The sequence below is a fragment of the Dendropsophus ebraccatus genome, chromosome 12, assembly GCF_027789765.1.
Source record: "Dendropsophus ebraccatus isolate aDenEbr1 chromosome 12, aDenEbr1.pat, whole genome shotgun sequence".
Taxonomy (NCBI): Eukaryota; Metazoa; Chordata; class Amphibia; order Anura; family Hylidae; genus Dendropsophus; species Dendropsophus ebraccatus.
The window spans coordinates 13,156,571-13,170,927 of NC_091465.1; the positions used below are offsets into that span (position 1 = coordinate 13,156,571).

At 44.5% G+C, this 14,357-nt stretch overlaps 1 protein-coding gene across 1 annotated transcript in view; it reads right to left on the reverse strand.

Moving 5' to 3' along the window:
• LOC138769302 (nicotinamide N-methyltransferase-like) overlaps nt 1-14,357 on the reverse strand; it is a 30,075-nt gene that overhangs the window by 13,679 nt on the left and 2,039 nt on the right. The window lies entirely within an intron of this gene.

The window sequence follows — 14,357 nt, forward strand, 5'->3', positions numbered from 1 at the left end:
ATAGATAGATAGGAGATAGATAGATAGGAGATAGATAGATAGATAGGAGATAGATAGATAGATAGATAGATAGATAGATAGATAGATAGGAGATAGATAGATAGATAGATAGATAGATAGATAGATAGATAGGAGATAGATAGATAGATAGATAGATAGATAGAAGATAGATAGGAGATAGATAGATAGATAGATAGATAGATAGATAGATAGATAGATAGATAGATAGGAGATAGATAGGAGATAGATAGATAGATAGATAGATAGATAGATAGATAGATAGGAGATAGATAGATAGATAGATAGATAGATAGATAGATAGATAGATAGATAGGAGATAGATAGATAGATAGATAGATAGATAGATAGATAGATAGGAGATAGATAGATAGATAGATAGATAGATAGGAGATAGATAGATAGATAGGAGATAGATAGATAGATAGATAGATAGATAGATAGATAGATAGATAGATAGGAGATAGATAGATAGATAGATAGATAGGAGATAGATAGATAGATAGATAGATAGATAGATAGATAGGAGATAGATAGATGGGAGATAGGAGATAGATAGATAGATAGATAGATAGATAGATAGATAGGAGATAGATAGATAGGAGATAGATAGATAGATAGATAGATAGATAGATAGGAGATAGATAGATAGATAGATAGATAGATAGATAGGAGATAGATAGATAGATAGATAGATAGATAGGAGATAGATAGATAGGAGATAGATAGATAGATAGATAGATAGATAGATAGATAGGAGATAGATAGATAGATAGATAGATAGATAGATAGATAGATAGGAGATAGATAGATAGATAGATAGATAGGAGATAGATAGATAGATAGATAGATAGATAGGAGATAGATAGATAGATAGATAGATAGATAGATAGATAGGAGATAGATAGATAGATAGATAGATAGATAGATAGATAGGAGATAGATAGATAGGAGATAGATAGATAGATAGATAGATAGGAGATAGATAGATAGATAGATAGATAGGAGATAGATAGGAGATAGATAGATAGATAGATAGATAGATAGATAGATAGATAGATAGGAGATAGATAGATAGATAGATAGATAGATAGATAGATAGATAGGAGATAGATAGATAGATAGGAGATAGATAGATAGATAGATAGATAGATAGGAGATAGATAGATAGATAGATAGATAGATAGATAGATAGATAGATAGATAGGAGATAGATAGATAGATAGATAGATAGATAGATAGATAGGAGATAGATAGATAGGAGATAGATAGATAGATAGATAGATAGATAGATAGATAGGAGATAGATAGATAGATAGATAGATAGATAGATAGGAGATAGATAGATAGATAGATAGATAGGAGATAGATAGATAGGAGATAGATAGATAGATAGATAGATAGATAGATAGATAGATAGGAGATAGATAGATAGATAGGAGATAGATAGATAGATAGATAGATAGATAGATAGATAGGAGATAGATAGATAGATAGATAGATAGATAGATAGATAGATAGATAGATAGATAGATAGGAGATAGATAGATGGGAGATAGGAGATAAATAGATAGATAGATACAGTGTCGGACTGGAGTGCCTTGGGCCCACCAGGGGAAATCATTCTTAGGGCCCACCCTTCAGCCACCATACTTATCTATGGTAACATTAATAAGGGTCCAGTTACACGGCGTGATATGGGGCAGTGTAGGGCTGCAAACGATTGCTAATCAGCAGGGCAGGAAAATACACAGAGACGTGCAGCCGACAGCAATGATTTTTACAGCCGCACAAAAGATCAAATCAGCCGACTATGGGGCATTTGCTTGTCAGCTGATCTCTGACACTTTTACATGGGGCTTCCTAGGAGCGCTTGTTACCGATAATTGGCCGGTGTAATTGGGCTATAAGACAATTTCCTTTGTATGATAACGCTGTATACTAAGATACAAAAGTCATACAGCTACCAATAACACCAGTATGTAAAGAGCAAATATCCCCACACATAATACCGCCATACTATTACTGACCAGATCCTGTATACTGAGACTGAGTTTACCAATAATACCATTATATAGGCGGGAAATATTATCACCATACATATTACGGCTACAATTACCGCCATACTGTTACTGACCAGATCCTGTATACTGAGAGTGATATTACTAATAATACCAGTATATCAGAGGGAAATATTATCACCATACATATTACTGCCATACTGTTACTGAACAAATCCTGTATACCAATAATACCAGTATACAAGGGGAAAATATTACCGCCACACCACAACCAATACCATCACTATATTGTTACTGGCCAAATCTAGTATACTAAGAACAATAAAAAACAGTACCGGATTACAAGCAACAAATACCACCACATACTGACAAATACCACCACATACTGACTAATACCACCACATACTGACTAATACCACCACATACTGACTAACACCACCACTGCTACTGAATAAGATTCACTGTACACAGATCACCATCACCTCATCCAGTCATATAGAGGTAGACACAGCTCTACACAGGTTCTATACACCATATACATTACAGTGCAAATATATCAGGTGACTCACAGGGGACGTCTTTTCTGATCGGAGTTCTTCCCTTTTCATCTTCTCCATCCGTCCTGGGCCATAATGAGAACTTCTATGAGCCACGAATCCACAGAATCTGCCAGACAGACATATTAGGCTCCTCACTATGTCACCATCCTCATCTCTCTACAAACTGCACATCTGTATTGGCCCCTGTACGCCCTCACTCTATATATATATATATATATATATACATATATATATATATATATATATATATATATATATATATATATATATATTCCTTACAGTATATGGTCCCCCCTCTGTTGTCCCCCTTATAAATGGCACCCCATATTGTCCATCCCCCATATAGGTACCCCCCTTATGCTGTCCATCCCCATATAAATAGCACCCTCAAGTTGTCCTTCTTCAATATAGATATCCTCATGTCCATTCACCCCATATGGCCCCCTCATGTTGTCGATTCCTCAGTAATAGCCCCCTCATGTTGTCCACCCCCCCATAGCCCCCTTGTTTTCCATCTCCCCATAGCCCCCTCATGTTGTCCATCCCCCCCATAGCCCCCTCATGTTTTCCATCCGCCCCATAGCCCCCTCATGTTGTCCATCCCCCCCATAGCCCCCTCATGTTGTCCATCCCCCCCTATAGCCCCCTCATGTTGTCCATCCCCCCCTATAGCCCCCTCATGTTGTCCACCCCCCCTATAGCCCCCTCATGGTTTCCATCTCCCCCCATAGCCCCCTCATGTTGTCCATCCCCCCATAGCCCCCTCATGTTGTCCATCTCCCCCCTATACCCCCCTCATGTTGTCCATCTCCCCCCTATAGCCCCCTCATGTTGTCCACCCCCCCTATAGCCCCCTCATGTTGTCCATCTCCCCCCTATAGCCCCCTCATGTTGTCCATCTCCCCCCTATAGCCCCCTCATGTTGTCCATCTCCCCCCCCCCCTCATGTTGTCCATCTCCCCCCTATAGCCCCCTCATGTTGTCCATCTCCCCCCTATAGCCCCCTCATGTTGTCCATCTCCCCCCTATAGCCCCCTCATGTTGTCCACCCCCCCCCTATAGCCCCCTCATGTTGTCCACCCCCCCTATAGCCCCCTCATGTTGTCCATCCCCCCTATAGCCCCCTCATGTTGTCCATCTCCCCCCTATAGCCCCCTCATGTTGTCCATCTCCCCCTATAGCCCCCTCATGTTGTCCATCTCCCCCCTATAGCCCCCTCATGTTGTCCATCTCCCCCTATAGCCCCTCATGTTGTCCATCTCCCCCCTATAGCCCCTCATGTTGTCCATCTCCCCCCTATAGCCCCTCATGTTGTCCATCCCCCCCTATAGCCCCCTCATGTTGTCTCTCCCCCCCCATGTTGTCCATCTCTCCCCCCATGTTGTCCATCTCCCCCCCCCTCATGTTGTCCATCTCCCCCCCATGTTGTCCATCTCCCCCCCCCTCATGTTGTCCTTCTCCCCCTCATGTTGTCCTTCTCCCCCCCCATGTTGTCCATCTCCCCCCCATGTTGTCCATCTCCCCCCCCTCATGTTGTCCATCTCTCCCCCATGTTGTCCATCTCCCCCCCCTCATGTTGTCCATCTCTCCCCCATGTTGTCCATCTCCCCCCCATGTTGTCCATCCCCCCCCTTCATGTTGTCCATCTCTCCCCCATGTTGTCCATCTCTCCCCCATGTTGTCCATCTCCCCCCCATGTTGTCCATCTCCCCCCCCTCATGTTGTCCATCTCCCCCCCCTCATGTTGTCCATCTCTCCCCCATGTTGTCCATCTCTCCCCCCTTCATGTTGTCCATCTCTCCCCCATGTTGTCCATCTCTCCCCCATGTTGTCCATCTCCCCCCCATGTTGTCCATCTCCCCCCCATGTTGTCCATCTCCCCCCCCCTCATGTTGTCCATCTCCCCCCCCTATGTTGTCCATCTCCCCCCCCCTCATGTTGTCCATCTCCCCCCCCCCTCATGTTGTCCATCTCCCCCCTTCATGTTGTCCATCTCTCCCCCATGTTGTCCATCTCCCCCCCATGTTGTCCATCTCCCCCCCCCTCATGTTGTCCATCTCCCCCCCTTCATGTTGTCCATCTCTCCCCCATGTTGTCCATCTCCCCCCCATGTTGTCCATCTCCCCCCCCTCATGTTGTCCATCTCCCCCCCTTCATGTTGTCCATCTCCCCCCCCTCATGTTGTCCATCTCCCCCCCCTCATGTTGTCCATCTCCCCCCCCTCATGTTGTCCATCTCCCCCCCCTCATGTTGTCCATCTCCCCCCCCTCATGTTGTCCATCTCCCCCCCCTCATGTTGTCCATCTCTCCCCCCTCATGTTGTCCATCTCCCCCCCTCCTCATGTTGTCCATCTCCCCCCCTCATGTTGTCCATCTCTCCCCCATGTTTTCCATCTCCCCCCCCCATGTTGTCCATCTCCCCCCCCCCCATGTTGTCCATCTCTCCCCCCCCCATGTTGTCCATCTCTCCCCCATGTTGTCCATCTCTCCCCCATGTTGTCCATCTCTCCCCCATGTTGTCCATCTCTCCCCCATGTTGTCCATCTCTCCCCCATGTTGTCCATCTCTCCCCCCCTCATGTTGTCCATCTCTCCCCCCCTCATGTTGTCCATCTCTCCCCCCTCATGTTGTCCATCTCTCCCCCTCATGTTGTCCATCTCTCCCCCTCATGTTGTCCATCTCCCCCCCCTTCATGTTGTCCATCTCCCCCCCCCTCATGTTGTCCATCTCCCCCCCCTCATGTTGTCCATCTCCCCCCCCTCATGTTGTCCATCTCCCCCCCCTCATGTTGTCCATCTCCCCCCCCTCATGTTGTCCATCTCCCCCCCCTCATGTTGTCCATCTCCCCCCCCTCATGTTGTCCATCTCTCCCCCCTCATGTTGTCCATCTCTCCCCCACCCCCCTCATGTTGTCCATCTCTCCCCCACCCCCCTCATGTTGTCCATCTCTCCCCCACCCCCCTCATGTTGTCCATCTCTCCCCCCCTCCTCATGTTGTCCATCTCTCCCCCCCCCTCATGTTGTCCATCTCTCCCCCCCCCCCCTCATGTTGTCCATCTCTCCCCCCTCATGTTGTCCATCTCTCCCCCACCCCCCTCATGTTGTCCATCTCTCCCCCACCCCCCTCATGTTGTCCATCTCTCCCCTATGATAAAAAAAACAAAACCGAAACTCAACTCACCTGTCAACACGCTCCCCCGTCGTTGGTCTCTTCTCCTCTGTTCCCCGACAGACGAGCAGCTCCTGGTCCTGGACAGCGCCATCAACACTGAGCTCCGTGCGCGCCGCAGCGGCTGGGACTTCCGGTATGCGCTACGTGAACCGGAAGTCCTAGCAGCCGCACAGAGCTCAGTGGTGATGACGCTGCCGGGACCAGCAGCTACTCATCTGTTGGGGCGGCGGCGGCAGCACCCTTGTGATCGCAAGCAGATGCTTGCGATCACAAGGAAGGGAAGGTGCCGGCCAGCTATCGGCGGCTGAGTGGGCCCCCCAGGAGCACGGGGGCCCCCGATGCGGGGGGACCGTGCTCCCTGACTGGGGGGCGGGGCCTACTCCTGCTTGGGGCCCACCGGGGGTTTCCCCGGTCCCCCGGTGGCCCAGTCCGCCCCTGGATAGATAGATAGATAGATAGGAGATAGATAGATAGGAGATAGATAGATAGATAGATAGATAGGAGATAGATAGATAGATAGATAGATAGATAGATAGATAGATAGATAGGAGATAGATAGATAGGAGATAGATAGATAGATAGATAGATAGGAGATAGATAGATAGATAGATAGATAGATAGATAGGAGATAGATAGATAGATAGATAGATAGATAGATAGATAGATAGGAGATAGATAGATAGATAGATAGATAGATAGATAGATAGGAGATAGATAGATAGATAGGAGATAGATAGATAGATAGATAGATAGATAGATAGATAGATAGGAGATAGATAGATAGATAGATAGATAGTTAGATAGATAGATAGATAGGAGATAGATAGATAGATAGATAGATAGATAGATAGATAGATAGATAGATAGGAGATAGATAGATAGATAGATAGTTAGATAGATAGATAGGAGATAGATAGATAGATAGATAGATAGATAGATAGATAGGAGATAGATAGATAGATAGATAGATAGATAGATAGATAGATAGGAGATAGATAGATAGATAGGAGATAGATAGATAGGAGATAGATAGATAGATAGATAGATAGGAGATAGATAGATAGATAGATAGATAGATAGATAGATAGATAGATAGATAGAAGATAGATAGATAGATAGATAGATAGATAGATAGGAGATAGATAGATAGGAGATAGATAGATAGATAGATAGATAGATAGATAGATAGATAGGAGATAGATAGATAGATAGATAGGAGATAGATAGATAGATAGATAGATAGGAGATAGATAGATAGATAGATAGATAGATAGATAGATAGATAGATAGGAGATAGATAGATAGATGGGAGATAGGAGATAGATAGATAGATAGATAGATAGATAGATAGATAGATAGATAGATAGATAGGAGATAGATAGATAGGAGATAGATAGATAGATAGATAGGAGATAGATAGATAGATAGATAGATAGATAGATAGATAGATAGATAGATAGATAGGAGATAGATAGATAGGAGATAGATAGATAGGAGATAGATAGATAGATAGATAGATAGATAGATAGATAGATAGATAGGAGATAGATAGATAGATAGATAGATAGATAGATAGATAGGAGATAGATAGATAGATAGATAGATAGAAGATAGATAGATAGATAGATAGATAGATAGATAGATAGATAGATAGATAGATAGGAGATAGATAGATAGATACAGTGTCGGACTGGAGTGCCTTGGCCCACCAGGGGAAATCATTCTTGGGGCCCACCCTTCTGCCACCACACTTATCTATGGTAACATTAATAAAGGTACATTAACACGGCGTGATATGGGGCAGTATGGGGCTGCAAATGATTGCTAATCAGCAGGGCAGGAATATATAGAGATGTGCAGCCGACAGCAATGATCTTAGCCGCACAAAAGATCAAATCAGCCGACTATGGGGCATTTGCTTGCATGTCAGCCAATCTCTGGCACTTTTACATGGGCCGATCATCGGCTGAATAGACTTCCTAGGAGCACTTGTTACCGATTATTGGCCGGTGTAATCGCGCTATAAGACAATTTTCTTTGCATGATAACACTGTATGCTACCAATAACACCAGTATATAAAGAGCAAATATCCCCACACATATTACCGCTATACAGTAACTGACCAAATCCTGTATATCAAGACCGATATTACCAATAAACCAGTATACAGGAGGGAAATAGTATCACCATACATATTACCGCTATACTGTTACTGACCAAATCCTGTATACTGAGACCAAAATTACCAGTACACAAGGGGGAAATATTACCGCCACACCACAACCATCACCACCATATTGTTACTGACCAAATCTGGTATACTAAGACCAATGAACACCGCACCAGATTACAAGTAACAAATAATACCCCCACATACTGACTAACACCGCCATTTACTGACTAACACCCCCACATACTGACTAACACCACAGCTGCTACTGAATAAAATGCTCTGAACAAAGATCAATATCCCCTCATACAGTCATACAGAGGTAGCCCCAGCTCTACACTATATACGTTACAGTGCACATAGATTTAGTGACTCACAGGGGACGTCTTCTCTGATCGGAGTTCTTCCCTTTTCATCTACTTCTTCATCTGCCCTGGGCCGTTATGAGAACTTCTCCGAGCCACGAATCCACAGAATCTGCCAGAGAAATATATTAGGCTCCTTACTCTGTCACCATCCTCATCTCTCTACAAACTGCACATCTGTATTGGCCTCTTTACACCTTCTCTCAGTGGTTAGCCCTGACTATTGTGTGTGTGTGTGTGTTCATATATATATATATATATATATATATATATATATATATATATATATATATTGTGCACACACCTTGTAGATGGCCCCTTGTTCAGTCCTCCATATAGATGGCCCTGTGTCCCTGTGTGCCTCTACTATAGTAGAGATCCCCCTCTGTGTAATCCCTTTATAGTAGATGACAACCTCTGTGCATTCCCTATTATCAGGGATAAGGAACCTTGGCTCTCCAGCTGTTGCAAAACTACAACTCCCTTCATGCCTGCAACAACTGCAACAGCTGGAGATCCAAGGTTCCCTATTCCTGCCCTATAGTATATGGCCCCCTCTGTGTAGTTCCCTTATAGATGACCCCTCTGTGTAGTCCACTAAAGTAGATGCCCCCTATAGCCTATTGTATACACACCGCACCCAGTATAGTTAACCTTATAGATGCCCCCCATTGTTGTCCCCCTCTGTGTAGTGCCCTTTATAGATGCCTCCTCAGTGTTGTCCTCCTTATAAATTGCCCCCAACCAGTGTCCCTTATAGATGTCTCCCTGTGTTATCCCCCTTATAACTGGCCCGCTTGTGTTATCCATCCCCCCATATAGATAGCCCCCTTATGTTGTCCATCCCTACCCCCCATATAGCCCCTTATGTTGTCTATTCCCCCGTATAGCCCCCTTAGGTTGTCCTTGCCCCATATAGCCCCCTTAAGTTTTCCTTCCCCTGTATACAGCCCCTTATGTTGTCCTCCCCTGTATACAGCCCCTTATGTTGTCCTCCCCCTGAATACAGCCCCTTATGTTGTCCTCCCCCTGTTTATAGCCCCTTATGTTGTCCTCCCCCTGTATACAGCCCCTTATGTTGTCCTTCCCTGTATATACCCCCCTTATGTTGTCCTTCCCTGTATATACCCCCCTTATGTTGTCCTTCCCTGTATACAGCCCCCCTTGTGTTGTCCTCCCCCTGTATACAGCCCCCCTTATGTTGTCCTTCCCTGTATACAGCCCCCCTTATGTTGTCCTGCCCCTGTATATACCCCCTTATGTTGTCCTCCCCCTGTATATAGCCCCCCTTATGTTGTTCTCCCCCTGTATACAGCCCCCCTTATGTTGTCCTGCCCCTGTATATAGCCCCTTATGTTGTCCTTCTCCTGTATATAGCCCCCTTATGTTGTCCTCCCCCTGTATATAGCCCCCCTTATGTTGTCCTTCCCTGTATACAGCCCCCCTTATGTTGTTCTCCCCCTGTATACAGCCCCTTATGTTGTCCTCCCCTGTATATACCACCCTTATGTTGTCCTGCCCCTGTATATAACCCCTTATGTTGTCCCCCCCTGTATACAGACCCCTTTATGTTGTCCTCCCCCTGTATACAGCCCCTTATGTTGTCCTCCCCCTGTATACAGCCCCCTTATGTTGTCCTCCCCCTGTATACAGCCCCCCTTATGTTGTCCTCCCCCTGTATATAGCCCCCCTTATGTTGTCCTCCCCCTGTATACATACCCCCTTATGTTGTCCTCCCCCTGTATACATACCCCCTTATGTTGTCCTCCCCCTGTATATAGCCCCCCTTATGTTGTTCTCCCCCTGTATACAGCCCCCCTTATGTTGTCCTGCCCCTGTTTATAGCCCCTTATGTTGTCCTTACCTGTATACAGCCCCCCTTATGTTGTCCTCCCCTGTATATAGCCCCCCCCTTATGTTGTCCTCCCCCTGTATACAGCCCCCCTTATGTTGTCCTCCCCCTGTATAGCCCCCCTTATGTTGTCCTCCCCCTGTATACAGCCCCCTTATGTTGTCCTCCCCCTGTATATAGCCCCCCTCATGTTGTCCTCCCCCCTGTATACAGACCCCCTTCTTGTCCTCCCCTGTATACAGACCCCCTTCTGTTGTCCCCCCCCCCTGTATACAGCCCCCCTTCTGTTGCCCTCCCCCTGTATACAGCCCCTTATGTTGTCCTCCCCTGTATACAGCCCCCTTATGTTGTCCTCCCCCTGTATACAGCCCCCTTATGTTGTCCTCCCCCTGTATATAGCCCCCCCTTATGTTGTCCTTCCCCTGTATACAGCCCCCTTATGTTGTCCTCCCCCTGTATAGAGCCCCCTTATGTTGTCCTCCCCCTGTATATAGCCCCCCCTTATGTTGTCCTTCCCCTGTATACAGCCCCCTTCTGTTGCCCCCCCCCCTGTATACAGACCCCCTTATGCCATCCTCCCCCTGTATACAGACCCCCTTATGCTGTCCTCCCCCTGTATACAGCCCCCCTTATGCTGTCCTCCCCCTGTATACAGCCCCATATGTTGTCCTCCCCTGTATATACCCCCTTATGTTGTCCTCCCCCTGTATATAGCCCCCCTTCTGTTGTCCTCCCCCTGTATACAGCCCCTTCTGTTGTCCTCCCCCTGTATATAGGCCCCCCTTATGTTGTCCCCCCTGTATACAGCCCCCTTATGTTGTTCTCCCCCTGTATACAGCCCCCTTATGCTGTCCTCCCCCTGTATACAGCCCCCCTATGTTGTCCTCCCCTGTATACAGCCCCCCTTATGTTGTTCTCCCCCTGTATACAGCCCCCTTATGTTGTCCTCCCCTGTATACAGCCCCCCTATGTTGTCCTCCCCTGTATACAGCCCCCCTTATGTTGTCCTCCCCCTGTATACAGCCCCCCTATGTTGTCCTCCCCTGTATACAGCCCCCCTTATGTTCTCCTCCCCTGTACATAGCCCCCCTTATGTTGTCCTTCCCTGTATACAGCCCCCCTTATGTTGTCCTCCCCCTGTATACAGACCCCCTTCTGTTGTCCTCCCCCTGTATACAGCCCCCTTATGTTGTCCTCCCCCTGTATACAGCCCCTTCTGTTGTCCTCCCCCTGTATATAGGCCCCCCTTATGTTGTCCCCCCTGTATACAGCCCCCTTATGTTGTTCTCCCCCTGTATACAGCCCCCTTATGCTGTCCTCCCCCTGTATACAGCCCCCCTATGTTGTCCTCCCCTGTATACAGCCCCCCTTATATTGTTCTCCCCCTGTATACAGCCCCCTTATGTTGTCCTCCCCTGTATACAGCCCCCCTATGTTGTCCTCCCCTGTATACAGCCCCCCTTATGTTGTCCTCCCCCTGTATATACACCCCTATGTTGTCCTCCCCCTGTATATACCCCCTTATGTTGTCCTCCCCCCTGTATACAGCCCCCTTATGTTGTCCTCCCCTGTATACAGCCCCCCTTATGTTGTCCTCCCCCCTGTATACAGCCCCCCTATGTTGTCCTCCCCTGTATACAGCCCCCCCTTATCTTGCCCCCTCTGATAAAAAATAAAAAAAAACCACAAGACAACTCACCTAACCACACGATCCCCCGTCGGTCGCCGGTGTCCTCTTCTCTGACAGCAGCTCCGATGTGAAGTCCCTCCGGCGCCATCACTGACCTCAGTGTGCGCCGCGGTGGCTGGGACTTCCGGTATTCGCTCCATGACCCGGAAGTCCTAGCCGCCGCGGCGCACACTGAGGTCAGTGATGACGCTGCCGGGACTTCGCAACGGAGCTTGCGTAACTCTTGTGATCGCAAGCAAATCTCTGCTTGCGGTCACAAGAGTGATTGACAGGGCCGGAAGCCGTAGGCTTCCCGCCCTGTCAATCACAACACTGCTTACATTTAACTGGAAGCGATTGTTGCGATCGCTTCCAGTTAAAAAGGGAGGTGCGGCCCCCGGCCCCCCTAGGAGCGGGGGGGCCCACTCCAGCTCGGGGCCCACCGGGGGTTTCCCCGGCCCCCCGGTGGCCCAGTCCGAGCCTGGATAGATAGATAGATAGATAGATAGATAGGAGATAGATAGATAGGAGATAGATAGATAGATAGATAGGAGATAGATAGATAGATAGATAGATAGATAGATAGATAGATAGATAGATAGATAGATAGATAGGAGATAGATAGATAGGAGATAGATAGATAGGAGATAGATAGATAGATAGATAGATAGATAGATAGATAGGAGATAGATAGATAGATAGATAGATAGATAGATAGGAGATAGATAGATAGATAGATAGATAGATAGATAGATAGGAGATAGATAGATAAGAGATAGATAGATAGATAGATAGGAGATAGATAGATAGATAGATAGATAGGAGATAGATAGATAGATAGATAGATAGATAGATAGATAGATAGATAGATAGGAGATAGATAGATAGATAGATAGATAGATAGATAGATAGATAGGAGATAGATAGATAGATAGATAGATAGATAGGAGATAGATAGATAGATAGATAGATAGATAGATAGATAGATAGATAGGAGATAGATAGATAGATAGATAGATAGGAGATAGATAGATAGGAGATAGATAGATAGATAGATAGATAGATAGATAGATAGGAGATAGATAGATAGATAGATAGATAGATAGATAGATAGATAGATAGATAGGAGATAGATAGATAGATAGATAGGAGATAGATAGATAGGAGATAGATAGATAGATAGATAGATAGATAGATAGGAGATAGATAGATAGATAGGAGATAGATAGATAGATAGATAGGAGATAGATAGATAGATAGATAGATAGATAGATAGATAGATAGATAGATAGATAGATAGATAGGAGATAGATAGATGGGAGATAGGAGATAGATAGATAGATAGATAGATAGATAGATAGATAGATAGATAGGAGATAGATAGATAGGAGATAGATAGATAGATAGATAGATAGATAGATAGGAGATAGATAGATAGATAGATAGATAGATAGATAGATAGATAGATAGGACATAGATAGATAGGAGATAGATAGATAGGAGATAGATAGATAGATAGATAGATAGATAGATAGGAGATAGATAGATAGATAGATAGATAGATAGATAGATAGATAGATAGATAGGAGATAGATAGATAGATAGATAGATAGATAGATAGGAGATAGATAGATAGATAGATAGATAGATAGATAGGAGATAGATAGATAGATAGATAGATAGATAGATAGATAGAAGATAGATAGATAGATAGGAGATAGATAGATAGATAGATAGATAGATAGATAGATAGATAGATAGGAGATAGATAGATAGATAGGAGATAGATAGATAGATAGATAGATAGATAGATAGGAGATAGATAGATAGATAGATAGATAGGAGATAGATAGATAGATAGATAGATAGGAGATAGATAGATAGGAGATAGATAGATAGATAGATAGATAGATAGATAGATAGATAGATAGATAGATAGATAGGAGATAGATAGATAGATAGATAGATAGATAGATAGATAGATAGGAGATAGATAGATAGGAGATAGATAGATAGGAGATAGATAGATAGATAGATAGGAGATAGATAGATAGATAGATAGATAGATAGATAGATAGATAGATAGAAGATAGATAGATAGATAGATAGATAGGAGATAGATAGATAGGAGATAGATAGATAGATAGATAGATAGATAGATAGATAGGAGATAGATAGATAGATAGATAGATAGATAGATAGATAGATAGGAGATAGATAGATAGATAGATAGATAGATAGATAGATAGATAGGAGATAGATAGATAGATAGATAGATAGATAGGAGATAGATAGATAGATAGATAGATAGATAGATAGATAGATAGATAGATAGGAGATAGGAGATAGATAGATGGGAGATAGGAGATAGATAGATAGATAGATAGATAGATAGATAGATAGATAGATAGAAGATAGATAGATAGGAGATAGATAGATAGATAGATAGATAGATAGGAGATAGATAGATAGATAGGAGATAAATAGATAGATAGATAGATATGAGATAGATAGATAGGAGATAGAAGA